Source organism: Ursus maritimus, unplaced genomic scaffold (assembly GCF_017311325.1).
Source record: "Ursus maritimus isolate PB19 unplaced genomic scaffold, ASM1731132v1 scaffold_1, whole genome shotgun sequence".
NCBI classification, from domain to species: Eukaryota; Metazoa; Chordata; class Mammalia; order Carnivora; family Ursidae; genus Ursus; species Ursus maritimus.
The window spans coordinates 43,958,070-43,974,514 of record NW_024423343.1 but is presented as its reverse complement, the minus strand read 5'-3'; the positions used below and the strand labels follow the sequence as shown (position 1 = coordinate 43,974,514).

General features: G+C 35.9%; 1 long non-coding RNA gene across 2 annotated transcripts in view; it reads right to left on the bottom strand.

Moving 5' to 3' along the window:
* Positions 1 to 2,192: 2,192 nt before the first annotated feature.
* Positions 2,193 to 16,445, bottom strand: part of LOC103659665 — a 102,521-nt gene continuing 88,268 nt past the window's right edge. For both annotated transcript variants that reach the window (XR_567575.2, XR_005838124.1), the window contains exon 3: positions 2,193 to 2,852. This is a non-coding gene — a long non-coding RNA (uncharacterized LOC103659665). The remainder of the gene's footprint in view (positions 2,853 to 16,445) is intronic.

Below are 16,445 nucleotides of genomic sequence, written 5' to 3'. Positions count from 1 at the left end.
ACAACAAAAAATTATTTTTAATGGGCAAAGGATCTCATATTCCTCCAAAGAATGGCCAAAAAGCACATGAAAAAATGCTCATTAATCATTAGGAAAATGCAAATCAAAAACACAGTGGATAATTATATAGATTTTTTTAAACAGACAATAACAATTATTGGCAAAGATATGAAGAAATTCAAACCCTCATCCATTGTTAGTGGGAATGTAAAATGGTGCAGTTTGTGTGGGAAACAGTTTGACAGTTCCTCAAAAAGTTAAACGTAGAGTTACCATATGACCCAGTAATTAGGAATTATCTTAGTGCAGGCTGCTATAAAAAAAAAATACCACAGACTGAGTGGCTTATGCAACACAAATTTATTTCTCACTGTTCTGGACACTGAGAAGTCAAAGATCAAATAACTGGCAGATCCAATGTCTGGTGAGAACCCAGTTCCTGCCTTGGAGACTGTCACCTTCTTTCTGTGTCTCTGCATGGCGACGAACAGAGAAAGGAAGCAAGCTCTCTCATGTCTTATAAGGGCATGAATCCCATCATAAGGGCTCCACCCTGATGAATTAATCATCTCCTAAACCCTCCGATCTCCAAATACCATATGTTTTCAACATATGAATGTCAGAGGACCATATTCAGTCAATAGTGGGAATATAGTAAAGAGAATTGAAACATATATTTATACAAAAACTTGTACATAAATGTTCAAACCACCATTATTCATAATAGCCAAAAAGTAGAAACAAACCAAATAGTCATCAATTGATGAACAGATTTTTTAAATGTGGTATATCTATATGGTGAAATACTATTCAGCCACCAATCATGCTCAGTGAAAGAAGCCACATACAAAAGGCTACAGATTTGCACCAGATTGTGCAATTGTGTATAATTCCAATTACATAAACTGTCCAGAATAGGCAAATCCATAGAGACAGAGAGTATATTAGCAGCTGCCAGGGTCTAGAGGAGGAGAGGAAAACTCGGAATGAACACTAATGGACATGGAATTTACTTGAGGAGTTATGAAAATGTTCTAAAATTACATAGGGCTGATAGTTGTACAGCTGTGAATATACTAAAAACAACTGAATTATTTACTTTAAAAAGGTAAGTTTTATGGCATTTGAATTATTTCTCAGTTAAATTATTATTAATTTGTTCTCAATTAACTATTCCTCAACTAAAAAAAAAGTAGCCATTAAGGAAATAAATAGACAAGATCCAGGCTAGGAGAAATGTTCAGAAGACATTTATCTGAAAGGACTCTTAGAATATAAAAAGAACTCCTAAAAAAATTTTTTTAAATAGGTAAACAGAATCAAAGAGATATTTCATAAAGCAAGATAAAGAAATGACCAAAAAACATACAAAAAGTTCCTTAACATCACTAGTTATCAGAGAAATTCAATTAAAACCACAATGAAAGAATGTTTCAATCTCACTTGAGACGTTAAAAATCAAAAAGCCTAAAAATACTAAAAAATGACAAGTATATGGAACTCCATTCATTGCTGGTAAGATTGTAAAATCATGCAATCACTTTAGAAAACTGTTTGGCAATTTCTTATAAAATCCTAAGATGCAGAGATTTCACTCTTAGGTATTCATCCAAGAGATATAAAAACATACTTTACAAAATGACTTTACAATAATGTTTTAGCACCCCTGTTTATAATAACCAAAATTGGGAACAATGCAAATGTTCATCATCAGAAGAATAGACAGTGGTATATATTCATACAGTGGAATACTACTGTGCAATTAAAAGGACTGAACAACTCAAACACACAACAATTTTGGATGAATTGTAAAAACATGCTGGGTCAAAGGAGTAAAACCCAAGAAAGTACACACTGTATGATTCAACTTATATGAAGTCCAAGAGCATGTAAAACTATTCTCTGCTGTTTCTGGTGTTTGGAGGAGAGTGGTAGTAGAAAAATGACTAGAAGTGTCACATGGGAGCTTTCTAGGTGATAGAAATGTTCTACATATTGATTTGGGTGGTGACTGCACAGTTTTGTACAACAGTCAAAACCTTTTGAACCTCTGCTTTAAAAATGAAATAAAAATGGAAAAGATCTATAAATAATAAATCAATTTAAAATTACTCAGGCTCTATCCAATATCAAACATTTAAATTTAGATTGAATTTATGAGCAAAGGATTGGGTTTTTTTTTTTTTTTCTGGCCTACTTTTTGGTCTTGTCTTAACATTGATAACTATGCTTGTTGGATATGCATTTGCGTCTATATTTCACCAAATTCAAGAACTCATATTTAAACTAGATTAAATAACCCCATGCATGCATGAACACCACACTTAGGAAATACCTCTTTCGGCAGCATTATGCAGTGTTTTTTGACATCCTTTCTTAATTACAAGAAAACATATGTCTTCAATTACCAGTGCTATAAGCTTTCAAAATTGTGGGAGTAATCCAAACTACTTCCTTCAAAGACAAGTGACTTAAACATACTCACAGAGGAAGCATAGATTGGGATCATGATTTTTATCTCCTTTAAGAGACTAAAAGAACAGAAGGGGTTTACAATCTTGTCATTTTATGCAACTCCTGTGTTCCAATATATCAAAAACTTGATAAACTAAGGTCATGAAGGACAGCTGAAAAGGAATCAAAGTAAACAATGTACCTTGTCGCCAACAGAGTCTGCCAATATGAGATTAGAACTCTCCATCCTAGCAAGAAAATGTCTTTGGAAAGTTCCTCACAACATTTTATGACTCACAGATATTCCCAGAGGTTCCTGTTTCCATTCTGCCGTAGACAGTGTTTGAAGACGTGCAGTTCTTGTCAACTGTTGTTCTTAGGCAACTTGGCTGAAAGGTCTGTTTAAAAAATATTTGTTGGAAAGATGATATGTTTGGATGTTTTAATTTTTTTTAACCAAAATTCAGATTTTAAATCTAGTTTAACTCTTAATTCAAAATTGACTTAAAGAATAGCCTAAGAAGAATTACTATGTTAGTTACATAACATGCATTAGGAACTCAGCAATTTTCCCACTTGAAAACTCCCAAACCAGGGGGTACATATTCTTGGCATAGTCCACCTTGCATATCTTTCCAAACTGCCTCCAGATCCCTGGCTCTGTATTCAATACTTCTGGCTCTGATCTTGGCCACCCAGTTCAGTACCTCACCTTGGCTTCTGCTTTGACCAACACTGCCAAAACACCTCCCAGCCCACCAGGACTTGATTCCTGGCTATCCTCCACTTTTGTCTAATCCCAGCTCTTTCATTACATTCTAAGTATTGAATATCACTCCGGAAGTATATTTTCTCCCCATACTTATCTAGCTCTATTCCACTCTACTTGCAGATAGACCCCCAAGGCCTATTCTCTACTCTTAGCCAGTTCCCCCACTCTTCCCTTTCTCTACTCCCTAAAGTCCTGAATAATAAGCCACCTGGTTTTTAATAGTTTCCATCACCTACATATGATCTTATTTGTTTTCTTGACAATAACTATAAAGATACAGATATGAAAGAAAGTACAGTATTATAAAATATTTTAGCATTATTCCAATAAAAGTTATTCTCTCGTTTAATAGAAATGTAAATGGAAAGAGACCTGATCTCTCTTGACTCCTTAAATGACTCATCAATGCTCTACTCCCTAGACCAATCCTCCATCTCTCTCTTACTCTTGGTATTTCCCTCACACGTGCTTTCTTTGACAAAGCAGTTTCTCCCCCAGGTTCCACACCCAACTCTCCCTTGATTCTGTCATTGCTCAGACTCTCCACAGATGCAGTAACTGGATCCAGTCCAGACACATGTTTAGTTTGACTTACACAGCATTTAAAAATTTTTTCAGTTAGTTGACAATATTTAAAAATTGGAAGAATAAGCCTAAAAGTAGAGATTTCCAAAGTAAATGAAACCACGATATTGAGTAGATATTTGCACTCCCATGTTCATTGCACCATTATTTATAATAGCCAAGATATGGAAACAACCTAAGTGCCCATCAACAGATGAATGGATAAAGTAGATGTGAGATGTACACACACACACACACACACACACACACACACCATCAAATATTATTCAGCTGTGTGAGAAAGAAGGTAGTCCTGCCATTTGTGACAACACAGATGGACCTTGAGGACATCATACTAAGTGAAATAAACCAGACAGAAAGACAAATACTGCATGATATCACTTATATGTGAAATCTAGGAGGGGAAAAGTCAAATTCATAGAAACAGAGAGTAGAAAAGTGGTTGCCAGGTAAAACACGGTGATTATAGTTGATATACATTGCTTACACTTGTACAATTAAAATTTGCTAATAGAGTTGAACTTAAATGTTTTCACCAAAAAAGAAAAAGAAAGATAAATACATGGAGCAATGGATGTGTTAATTAACTAAGGGGGGGCAGAAATTCTTTCACAATATATATCAATTCACCACAATGTATGCTTTAAATATCTTACAATTTTACCCCAACAAATCTGAAATTTTTAAAAAATCAGGTGTCATTTGCTCAAGTTCATCAGTCAGTAAACTACAGTTTCAAAATCATGCCCATAAATAAAGTTTCATTAGAACACGAGCATGTTCATTTGTTTATGTCATATCTATGGCTACTCCTATGCTACAATAGGTGTTGAGCACTATGGAAAATAGTATTTCAAATATTACCAAAGCCAAAAATACTTACAGTATGGCCCTTTACAGAAAATGTTTGCCAAACTCTGTTGAAGATGGTTCTCAACACTGGATGCCCCACCCCCAGAGACTCTAATATGATCAGTCTGAAATGGATGCTGGTGTTCCATACCCAGAGATTCTGATGTCATCGTTCTGCACTAGGTACTGACATTGGCATTTTCAAACTCCCAGACAATTCTAATTTGCAGTTCTTAAATGGGCACTTGCAGTACTAAGAAATCCTAGAATGCTACTTCTGCCACACACTGTTGGCTAAGACAAGCAAAAGTGCAGCCCATTTTCAAGAAGAGGAGAAGGAGACTCCATCTCTTTCTGTGAGAAGCAGCATGCATGTATAGGAAGGTGAGATATTGATGGCACTCATCTTTAGAGACTATCAAAAGAATCTAGTAAGGGAGAAAAGCAAAAAAAAATGGTAACAATCAAGCATTAGGACAGGGATATGAATAAAAGAAAGGTACGAACAAGAAAAGAAGTATGAACAATGGAGCATCAGGACAGTTGTTTCAAATGAGACATTTAAACTGAGATATTTGAAATAAGGTTGTTGGGGCTTTTTTTTAAATTAGGCATTAGAACTGAGTTAGGCATTAACTATACGAAGAAAGTGAACAAGAATTGAAGCATTCCAAATGGGGGAAGATTGTGGAATACAGAGCTATGGAACATGATGAGAGCAAAAGCTGCAAGTACCTTGGTATTGGTGGAACAGGGATATTTGTGGATGGAGCGATTTTCCAGCAAACAGCTGTACATTAAGATCTGGAGCTTAGGAAAGAGGTCTAGGCTAGAGATATGTATTTGGGAACCCTCAGAACATACATGATGGTAGGCGGTCAGAAGGTGAGCTAAAAGAGGGTCATATGGGACAGAAAATATAGGGAGAAGGGCACAAGACCAGGAACAGAGATCGCAGAGGTCACTGATACCTGAGATCCTACATAGATGTGAGAAAAAGCAATCAGAAAAGCAGGAGGCTAACTTAATAGAGAACTATCTAAAAAGAAAGGGGGAGTTTTCAGGAAGGAGGGACTGGTCAATAATGTCAATTGCCACAGAAAGTCGGTCAAGACAAAAGCAGAAAAGTGTTTATTGGATTTGATGATAGATAGGTCATTGGTGAATTCAAGGATTGTTTTAATAGAAAAGGAGCAGAAACTAGATTGTAGGGGGTTTAATAGAAAACAATTGAAAAAGTATAAGTTAATGTAGCACAATTTATTCAAGCACTGCTGTGAACAGAAAGAGGGGATGCTGACAGATCTAAATCAGTCAAAATGACACCAATACACTGACACATGTACATTAGTACATATTAATAAGTGTTAGTTGACTGAACATGAATGAATGAATGAATGAATGAATGAATGAATACATCGTATAAAGAAGTAACTGACTTTCATAGAAGGGCAACAACTTCTTTAACATTATCCCTTCCAAATTAAAGTTCTCAGCACAGTACACCAATATAACTATGACTAGTTCAAAGAAACCCCGTATTATTCACTTTATTTATGCTCATTTCTTACCAAATGCTAACAAATCCTTGCACAGGATATGTGTAATATCATGAGTAACTAAAAGCAGCTTGAGGCAAAGGAAAGAAAATTAGATTGAATTCTGCTCCAGGTTTCTACCAACTCACTTGTATGACCTTAAGCTTGCCCCTGCATCTTTTCAGGCCTTGGTTTTCTTTCCATATAATGAAGTATAAGTTAGATCAGGGATAGAGAACAGGCATCAAGTGATTTTAGTAATTGTCAAACCTATCTAGAATCCCATTGGCAAGGATTATTTTCACAAGGAGAAATTTCTATCAACGTTAACATCAGTTTTTGCCTTGATCGTGTCAGAAGGTATATATACATTTCACAAGACATATTCCATATCAAGTAATCAAAATCATCACTACATATTTCATGCTGAAAGCTCAAATCAGGGAAGAATTTTTAAATTTTGATCAAAAACACAACGCAGTATATTTGCTATTTGCTTTTTCCCTATTTTTAACACTAAATATCATTTGAAATTTATATATATTTTTTACAAGTCAAGAAAACAGAAACCCATACTCAACAGAGGGAACTCAATGGAGGAAATTGGTTCTGCAGGTGGTAAGTGGTCTGCATGTGCAGAAACAGAATACTCCATAAACAGCCACAATGCCTGAGGTTAGGGTACCAAAAGGGAAAAGCTGGGGATAGCCAGAACCTAGGAGCCACAAGATCAAGCCCCCAGATTTGATGCTTTAAAGAAGGGACTTGGGCTGGCTGTTGTTGGTACCTCTGAGGGAACACAATGAAGATGGTTCTGGAAGGGCCAAAAGCAGCTGGAGGCTGGAGTTACTTCCATAGCTGGGGCCACTAGTTGATGCTTAGGAGAACCGCCATTTTGGAATTGAGGCCAAGAAGAATGGTACAAATTTTAAAACAGTAAGAAAGTCTATCTCCTCTTTCATTATATGGAAAGTCTGCCCTCCAATACCTTCCAGTTCCCTCTAATGCCTTCAAGAATCTGGCAAGAAAATCTGAGGAATGAAATTTGCAGGGTTCTAGCATCACAGAGTAGAGTCAAAAAGGAGGCCATGGAACTGAGAGACAATAGTTAAATAACTGGCATAAATTATTCGCTCAGAAAAGTAAGGGTTCATTGCATCATAGTTAATAGCAAAAGAATTAATGTTGAAGAAAGTATCTTAGAGAACTAAGAATTAAGGAAATTTATACATGAATAAATAAGCATATCTGAGCAGAAAAAAGAAAGCTGATCCATGCTTAAGAAATGATACACAGAAGGAAACAAAGAAAATTTGGACCTCAAAGAAAAGATCTCTACTTTAAAAAGGCAAATGACATTAGTATGAAAATGATAATCGGAGCACTGGGTGGCTCAGTCAGTGAGCATCCGACTCCGATTTTGGCTGAGATCATGATCTCAGGGTTGTGAGATGGAGCCCCATAATGGGCTCTGTGCTGAATGGGGAGTCTGCTTGAGATTATCTCTCTCCCTCTCCCTCCACCCCTTCCCCTGCTCACACACACTCTCTCTCTAAAGTAAATAAACAAATCTTTAAAGAAAAAAAAAAAAAGAAAATCATAATCATAACATTAAAAAACTCTATGTAACTAAATTAGGTTCCAGGGAGAAGAAATTGGCCCTTATATTAGTCCACAAACCAATCATGAAATGTCCCACAAGACCCTGCTGCCTAAAATCTAGGATCCCGGGGCTCCTAAGCTCATGAGCAAATGGTGCTCAAGAAGTGCCCTAAAGCTAAGATAGACCAACAGTGACATCTGCTGCCATGGACTTATTTTTAAAAGGGCCAATTTCAACATTTCAAAATTAAGTCTCCTGCCAAACCACTGGACTTCTGCTGTGATGAATCAGCACTTCTGGAACTCCTGTTTGTCCTCTGTGCTATTAGAAGATTTTCTAAGTGAATGCAGAACATGGGAAAATGAGAGAATATTTGAAAATGTAACTAAAACAAACAAAAAACAGTGGGGGTGGAGGCATAAGCGATGAGAAAAGAGACTTCACATTGTCTTTTCTCATCCTGTTTTTCCTTTGGCTAAGTAAGTCCAAATTAATTTGGTAGCTGTCAGCGAGCATGAGCACGGCTCAGTTAAAAAAAAAAAAAAAAAAGGATTAATTTAACTGTTGCCGCTTCTGAGGATTCAAACCCCAAATTTCAGCATACTATAACAGACCAGGAAAAAAAAGTCAAATGATCAAAGAAGATGTGGAAAATGTTTAGTCTTGCTTAGGAAACCTCTTCCTAGTTATCTAATTGTTTACCTTGATTATACCTCCTTCAACATGTGCTGACCCTCAGGCTTTTGCTTTTCTGAAAGCCAATCGAACAGGAGGTTTGAATCAAACACCATGGCTTTTAAAAAATACTATAGTCACCAGTGTAAACCAGTCGGTGTGGCTCATTTATGTAAACCAGCAGATATTAGTTCAAAAAATTCATGGGTTAATTTATTTGCTTGAGAAAAAAAACTGGCAACTGACAATGAACCCCAGCTCTACTTATGATGAAAGAAGGTGAACAAGAAAGGCCGATGTTGCAATGAAGGAGAACGGAATTAAAAGTTCTGACTTTAGTACAGGTTTTAACCACTCACTAAATGTATATCACCTTGAGGAAATCATGTAACTTCTCCAGGCCTCAGTTTTCTTTTATGTAATATGAAGGGAGTAGACTATATGAGGGATAATATGAAGGGATTAAACTATTTGAGGGATGAAAAAATGGTTTCAACTCATTTTCCTTCTTTGGTTACCTGGCATTGGCTACTCAAAAGCAATCCAAAAGCTGTATGCAGAAGCAATGGAAAAGGTGCTGAGCTATCAGCAGGACCTACTCTGGGCAACGTGAACATGGAGTGGCAGCATGCATGCCATACATATACCAAGCTCAGACAAGATTCTTTCTCCCAGCGTTTTTTGGTGTTTTTTTTTTTTTAAGATTTATTTATTTGAGAGAGAGAGAGAGAGAAAGCATGAGAGGGAGGGGCAAAGGGATAGAGAGAGGGAATCTCAAGCAGACTCCACGCTGAGCATGGAGCCGGAAGCCAGGCTGGATACCACCATGAGATCATGACCTGAGCTAAAACCAAGAGTTGGATGCTTAACTGACTGTGCCACCCAGGTGCCCTTCTCCCAGTTTATTTTGCATCTATACATTCTGCTATTAGCTGTCATTTTTAGTGCCTACTGTGTTTCAGCTATGCAAGACACTCAACAGAATCCTATCCAATCTTCACCATATTTTAAAGACAAGGAAACTTGGAAATATTATATAATTTTCTCCAAGATACACAACATAGCTGACTCAATTACTAACATAATATCCCAACATTCTCTATTGTGAATAAAATCTTAACTTCACATATTTTGAATCATCCCCTAGTCCTCTTGAAATACAAAAGCTATATTATAATATCATCGTGTCTTGCCTTAATACACCCATATTCCTACAAAAGAAAGGATAAAGGTTTGACGTGAAATTAGGCTAGGCTACATAAACATGAAAGGTCAGCACAGGAGCTTCAAGGAGATTGGGCCCAAGAAAATGCTTTTTTCAGCAAATGGACTAGGAAGCATTGTTGAAAATTAAAAGTGACAAAGGATGAAACTATAACTAAACATTATGTTCAACTTCTAAACAAACAAAATCAGAGGGATACTGAATCCAAATTGAAAAGAACTGTAAAAACGACGTGTGTTGCATCAACTGGGTCTGCATAGACAACTCAGTACAGTACTCAGGGACATACTAGCTGCATGGCAGTGCTTGAAGGACACACTTTGATGATGAGGGTTACAAATAATTCAGAAAATAGATTCCTGATAAATATTTTTTGAAGTTTCTTTAATTTGACCCAATACTTTGGACATTTGTTTGGTTTTTGTTTTGGGGGTTTTTTGTTGTTGTTGTTATGTTCAGTTAGCCAACATACAGCACATCATTAGTTTTTGATGTAGTATTCAACGATTCATTAGTTGTGTATAACACCCAGTGCTCATCACAACACATGCCCTCCTAATACCCATCACCGGGCTACCCCATCCCCCCACCCACCTCCCTTCTGTAACCCTCAGTTTGTTTCCCAGAGTCCAGAGTCTCTTATGGTTTTTCTCCCTCTCTTATTTCTTCCCATTCAGTTTTCCCTCCCTTCCCCTGTGGTCCTCAGTGTTATTCCTTATGTTCCATACATGAGTGAAACCATATGATAATTGTCTTTCTCTGATTGAATTATGTCACTTAGCACAATCCCCTCCAGTCCCATCCATGTCGATGCAAATGGTAGGTATTCAACCTCTCTGATGGCTGAGTAATATTCCATTGTATATATGGACCACATCTTTATCCATTCATCTGTTGAAGGACATCTTGGCTCCTTCCACAGTTTGGCTATTGTGTACACTGCTGCTATGAACATTGGGGTGCATATACCCCTTCTTTTCACTACATTTTTATCTTTGGGGTAAATACCTAGTAGTGCAATTGCTCTATTTTTTAACTTTTTGAGGAACCTCCATACTGTCTTCCAGAGTGGCTGTACCAGCTACTTTGGAAATTTCTTAGGTTATAATGTCCTAGTATAGTAGAAAGCAAGACACTAAACTTCAGTTAGAGCAAACTAACTCTTCCCATCAGATAACAGAATCCTCAGAAGTCTTTGAAAGTGGCATGAAATTGGTTCATCCTAATTACAGAATTACATGTCAATATTTTCAGAGTACATACTCAGGAAGTTACAAATGCCTTTGGAAAATCACCCAACAATATGGATTAGTAAAAAAGTTTTAACAAAACCAAATGGAAGAATGTACCCATTGGAGAAAAATGATTAGTAGCTGGATTGGATTTCATATCAAAGTACCTCATGGTCTCTGATTAGCTGACTGATTCATTCATGTTATAAACATTTATTCTTTATTTATTATAAGTTTGGCACTCTGACAGTCACATGATTCCATTACAAAATAAAACACTCCTAAATTTGATGAGTAGACATCCAGTTGGAGATAGGTACATAAGTAAATTAAAATGCAAAGTGACAAGTAAATCAAGTGGATTATGTTTGAATATAATTCATTTACATATGAATTACATGAAAGTGAAGTAATAAATTTTCTCTCGTGAGATCAGAGAGGGATCAGAAAGGGATCAGAAAGACACGTAAGTGCAGGACTGAACTGAGTATCAGTATGTTTCTTAGGACACCAGTTACTTGAATGTTATTTACATGAAATTGAGACAGTAAAAATATGTTAAAACTAAAGTCAGACTCAGAGTCTTATACTGGCCTCATCCTTATATAAGATTGCTCTGAAAAAAGTACAGTCAATAACCACATGAGGAAAATGGAACTTGTATAATTATATAAAGCAAAGTGTTGCATTATTTTCCATCCCTACTATTGTAAGGCAATAAATAGCATTCCAAGGTGTGAGGACCCACCGTGGCATCATGCACTTAGAAAGTTAACACAAGAAAGTCCTACAAAGAGTGTTATTTCATATGTGCTCTGTGACTAATTCTGTTTGTGGAATGAACTGAGCCATGGTCATAGGTCACATTCAGCCAGCCAAGAGAATGTTTCCAGAGTGTAATTGTTCTGGGCATCAAGGCACTTTACAGCATGTTCCCATTGCTTTTTGATAGTTTGTGGCCAGGAGACTGCTGAGAAAATATTATTCACCCAAATTAGACTGGACTAGTCAACCGCCTGGTTATTACATCTCCATGTCAGCACAAGCCATGTCTGCAACCAAACTTACCAGATGTTTCTAATTTCTCTACCTTCTGAACTACATGATGCTTTTTTTTTTTTTTCTGGCTTTGAAACATTTTAAACAAAGGACTTTCTGTAATGGCTCAGGAAACTTACAAAAATTAAAATCCTGGTTAATATCAAAGTAAGAGTCCTGGCCCTTCTGCCACATCCACATTGATGAGTTTTCCTCCTTGCTACACACTGTTTGTGAGATTCTCTCAGCAGAGTTTTTGGCTCTGGGAGTCTCATTCACTATCTAGAGATTTCCATCTGCCTAACAAATAGAAAAACATCACTGAATTCTACATGTCCTCTGCTGCTGTGTTACCTAAAATAAATGCTACTTCAAATTATGGCCCAATGTTAATAAAAATGATCAAGTCACATACCTTTCAAACCAGCAGCTGCATTTCTAGAAAACTATCCAAAGATTTTCATACATGTTCACAAGGAAGTATACATAAGGATATTTGTTGCAGCATGATTTATAAGACTGGGAATTTAGAAATTACCTAATCATCTATCAGTAGGGGATTGATGGAATATTTTATGCTATGTCCACACAAGAAATAACATTCAAACCTTAAAGTAACTGGGCATCTCTGTATATGTAATAATAATAAAATCCCTATAATAATTGTTAGGTGAAAAAGTAAGATGAAGAACTCGTCCAATATGCATGCACATATACATATATATATATGTATATATATATATATATACACACACATATATGTAAATACTAGCACAATATATACTATGTAAATTTACATTTTTATTATACTTTGTATGCCTTTCTTTTCTAAAAGTTTCTATTGTAATTCTAGTTAACATACAATGTTATATTAGTTTTAGGTGTAAATATAGAGATCCAACAATTCTATATATTACTTATTGCTAATCACAGTAAATGTACTCTAATCCCCATCACCTATTTCACCCATCCCCCCACCTACCTCCCCTCTGGTAACCATCAGTTTTTTCTGTATAGTTAAGAGTCTGTTTCTTGGTTTGTCTCTCTCTATTATCCCTCTCTTGCTCCTTTGTTTTGTTTCTTAAATTCCACATATTAGCGAAATTATATGGCATTTGTCTTTCTCTGACTGACACTTCGCTTAGCATTATACTTGCTAGCTCCATCTATGTCGTTGCAAATAACAAGACTTCATTCTGTTTTATGGTTGAAAAATATTCCAATATATAGATACAAGACTTCTTTATTCGTTCATCAATCAATGGATACTTGGGCTCCTTCCATATCTTTGCTAATATAGTTAATGCTGCTATAAACATTGGGGTGCATGTATCCTTTGGATTGTTCTTGTATTCTTTGGGTAAATACCCAAAAGTAGTGTGGTTGCTGAATCCTAGGGTAGTTCTATTTTTAACTTTTTGAGCAACCTCCAAACTGTTTTCCACAATTGCTACACCAGTTTGCATTTCCACCAACAGTGCAAGGGGGTTCCTTTTTCTCCACATCCTCGCCAACACCTTTTTCTCCACATCCTCGCCAACACCTCGTTTCTTGTGTTGTTGATTTTAGCCATTCTGACAAGATTTGTACTTCCCTGATAATAAGTGATAGTGAACATCATTTCACATGTCTGTTGGCCATCTGGATGTCTTCTTTAGAAAAATGTCTATTCATGTCTTCTGCCCATTTTTTAACTGGATCATTTGTTTTTCAGGTGGTGTGTTGTAGTTCTTCATATATTTTGGATATGAACCCTTTATTAGATTTTTCATTTACAAATATCTCCTCCCATTCAGTAGGTTGCTGTTTAGTTTCCACGTGATTGTTTCCTTTGCTGTGCAGAAGCTTTTTATTTTGATGTAATCCCAACAGTTTATGTTTGTTTCTGTTTCCCTTACCTCCCTTGTTTCCTTTGCTGTGCAGAAGCTTTTTATTTTGATGTAATCCCAACAGTTTATGTTTGCTTCTGTTTCCCTTACCTCCCTTGTTTCCTTTGCTGTGCAGAAGCTTTTTATTTTGATGTAATCCCAATAGTGTATGTTTGCTTCTGTTTGCCTTACCTCGGGAGGCATAGCTAGAAAAATGTTGCTAGGGCTGATGTCAGAGAAGTTACTGCCTACGTTTTCTTCGAGGATTTTTATAGTTTCAGGTTTCACATTTAGGTCTTTAATCAATTTTGAATTTTTTTGTGTGTATAATGTAAGAAAATGATCTAGTTTCACTTTTTTGCATGTTGCTGTCCAGTGTTCCGAAAACCATTTGTTGAAGGGCCTGTCTTTTCCCATTGGATATTCTTTCCTTTGTCAAAGATTAATTGACCAAATAGTTGTGGGTTCATTTCTAGGTTTTCTATTCTGTTCTATTGATCTATGTGTCTATTTTTGTGCCAGTACCATACTGTTTTGATCACTACAGTTTTGTAATATAACTGGAGGCTTGGAATTGTGATGCCTCCAGCTTAGCTTTTCTTTTTCAGGATTGCTTTGGCTATTCAGGGTCTTTTGTGGTTCCATACAAACTTCAGGATTGTTTGCTCTAAGTTCTGTGAAAAATGCTGTTGATATTTTGATCAGGATTGCATTAAATATGTAGATTGCTTTGAGTAGTACAGACATTTTAACAATATTTGTTCTGCCAATTAATGTGCATGGAATGTCTTTCCATTTCTTTGTGTCATCTTCAATTTCTTTCATCAGTGTTTTATAATTTTCAGAGTACAGGTCTTTTGCCTCTTTGATTAGGTTTATTCAGAGGTATCTTATTGTTTTTGATTCAGTTGTAAATGGAATTGTTTTCTTAATTTCTCTTTCGGCTGCTTCATTATTGGTGTATGGAAACACAACAGATTTCTGTAACTTGATTTTGTATCCCATGACTTGACTGAATTCGTTGATCAGCAGTTTTTTGATGGACTCTCTCAGGTTTTCTATATATACCATGTCTTCGGCAAATAGTGAAAGATTTATTTCTTCCTTACCAATCTGGATACCTTTTATTTCTTTTTGTTGTCTGATTGCTGTGGCTAGGACTTCCAGTACTATGTTGAACAAAAGTGGTAAGAGTGGGCAACCTTGTTTTGCTCCTGCCCTTATGGGAAAAACCAAGAACTGATGATTAAGGATGATGTTAGCTGTGGGTTTTTCATATATGGCGTTTATTATATTGAGGTTTGTTCCCTCTAAACCTACTTTGTTGAAGGTTTTTATCAGGAACGGATGTTACTCTTTATCAAATGCTTTTTCTGCATCTACTAAAATGATCATATAGATTTTATCCTTTTTCTCATTGATGTGATATATCACGTTGATTGATTTGCAAAACATTTGCAACCTGGGAATAAATCCCACTTGATCATGGCAACTGATATTTTTTCATGTATTGATGGATTCAGTTTACTAGTATTTTATTGAGGATTTTTGCATCTATTTTCATCAGAGTTCTTCTTTTCTGTGGTGTTTTTAACTGGTTTTGGTATCAAGGTAATTTTCCTTCCTATTCTATTTTTTGGAATAGTTTGAGAAGAATAAATATTAACTCTTCTTTAAATGTTTGACAGAATTCACCTGTGAAGCTCTCTGGTCCTGGAATTTGTTTTTTGGGAGATGTTAATTACTGATTCAATTTCTTTACTGGTTATCTGTCTGTTCGAATTTTCTATTCCTTCCTGTTTCAAGTTTGGTAGTTTATATGTTTCCAGGAATTTATCCACTTCTAGGTTGTCCAATTTGTTGGCATATAGTTTTTCATAGTATTCTCTTATAATTGTTTTTTCAGTTGTGTTGGTTGTTATTTCTCCTCTCTCATTTGTGATTTTATTTATCTGAGTCCTTCCTCCTTTTATCTTGATAAGTGTGGCTACAGGTTTACCAATTTTATTCATTTTTTTCAAGGAACCAGAGCCTGGTTTCATTGGTCTGTTCTACTGTTTTGTTTTTTTTTTTTTTTTTAGTTTCTATGTCATTTATTCCTACTCCAATCTTTATTATTTCTTTCCTTCTGCTGGTTTTAGGTTTTGTTTGTTGTTCTTTCTCTAGCTTGTTTAGGTGTAAGGTTAGGTTATTTACTTGAGATTTTTTTTGCTTCTTGAGATAGGCCTGTATTGCTATAAACTTCCCTCTTAGAACTGTTTTTGCTGTATCCCAAAGATTTTGGACAGTTACATTTTCATTTTCATTTGTCTCCATGAATTTTTTTATTTCCTCTTTCATTTCTTGGTTGACCCATTCATTGTTTGGTAGCATGTTATTTAACTTACATGTATTTGTGCTCTTTCCAGATTGTTTCTTGTGGTGGACTTCGAGTTTCATTGAGGTATGGTCAGAAAAGATGCATGGTATGACTGTGTTTTTTGGGTTTTTTCCCCAAGTTTTTATTTTAATTCCAGTTAGTCAACATACAGTGTAATATTAGTTTCAGGTGTAGAATTTAGTGATTCATCGCTTACAAACAACACCCAGTGTTCATCACAAAT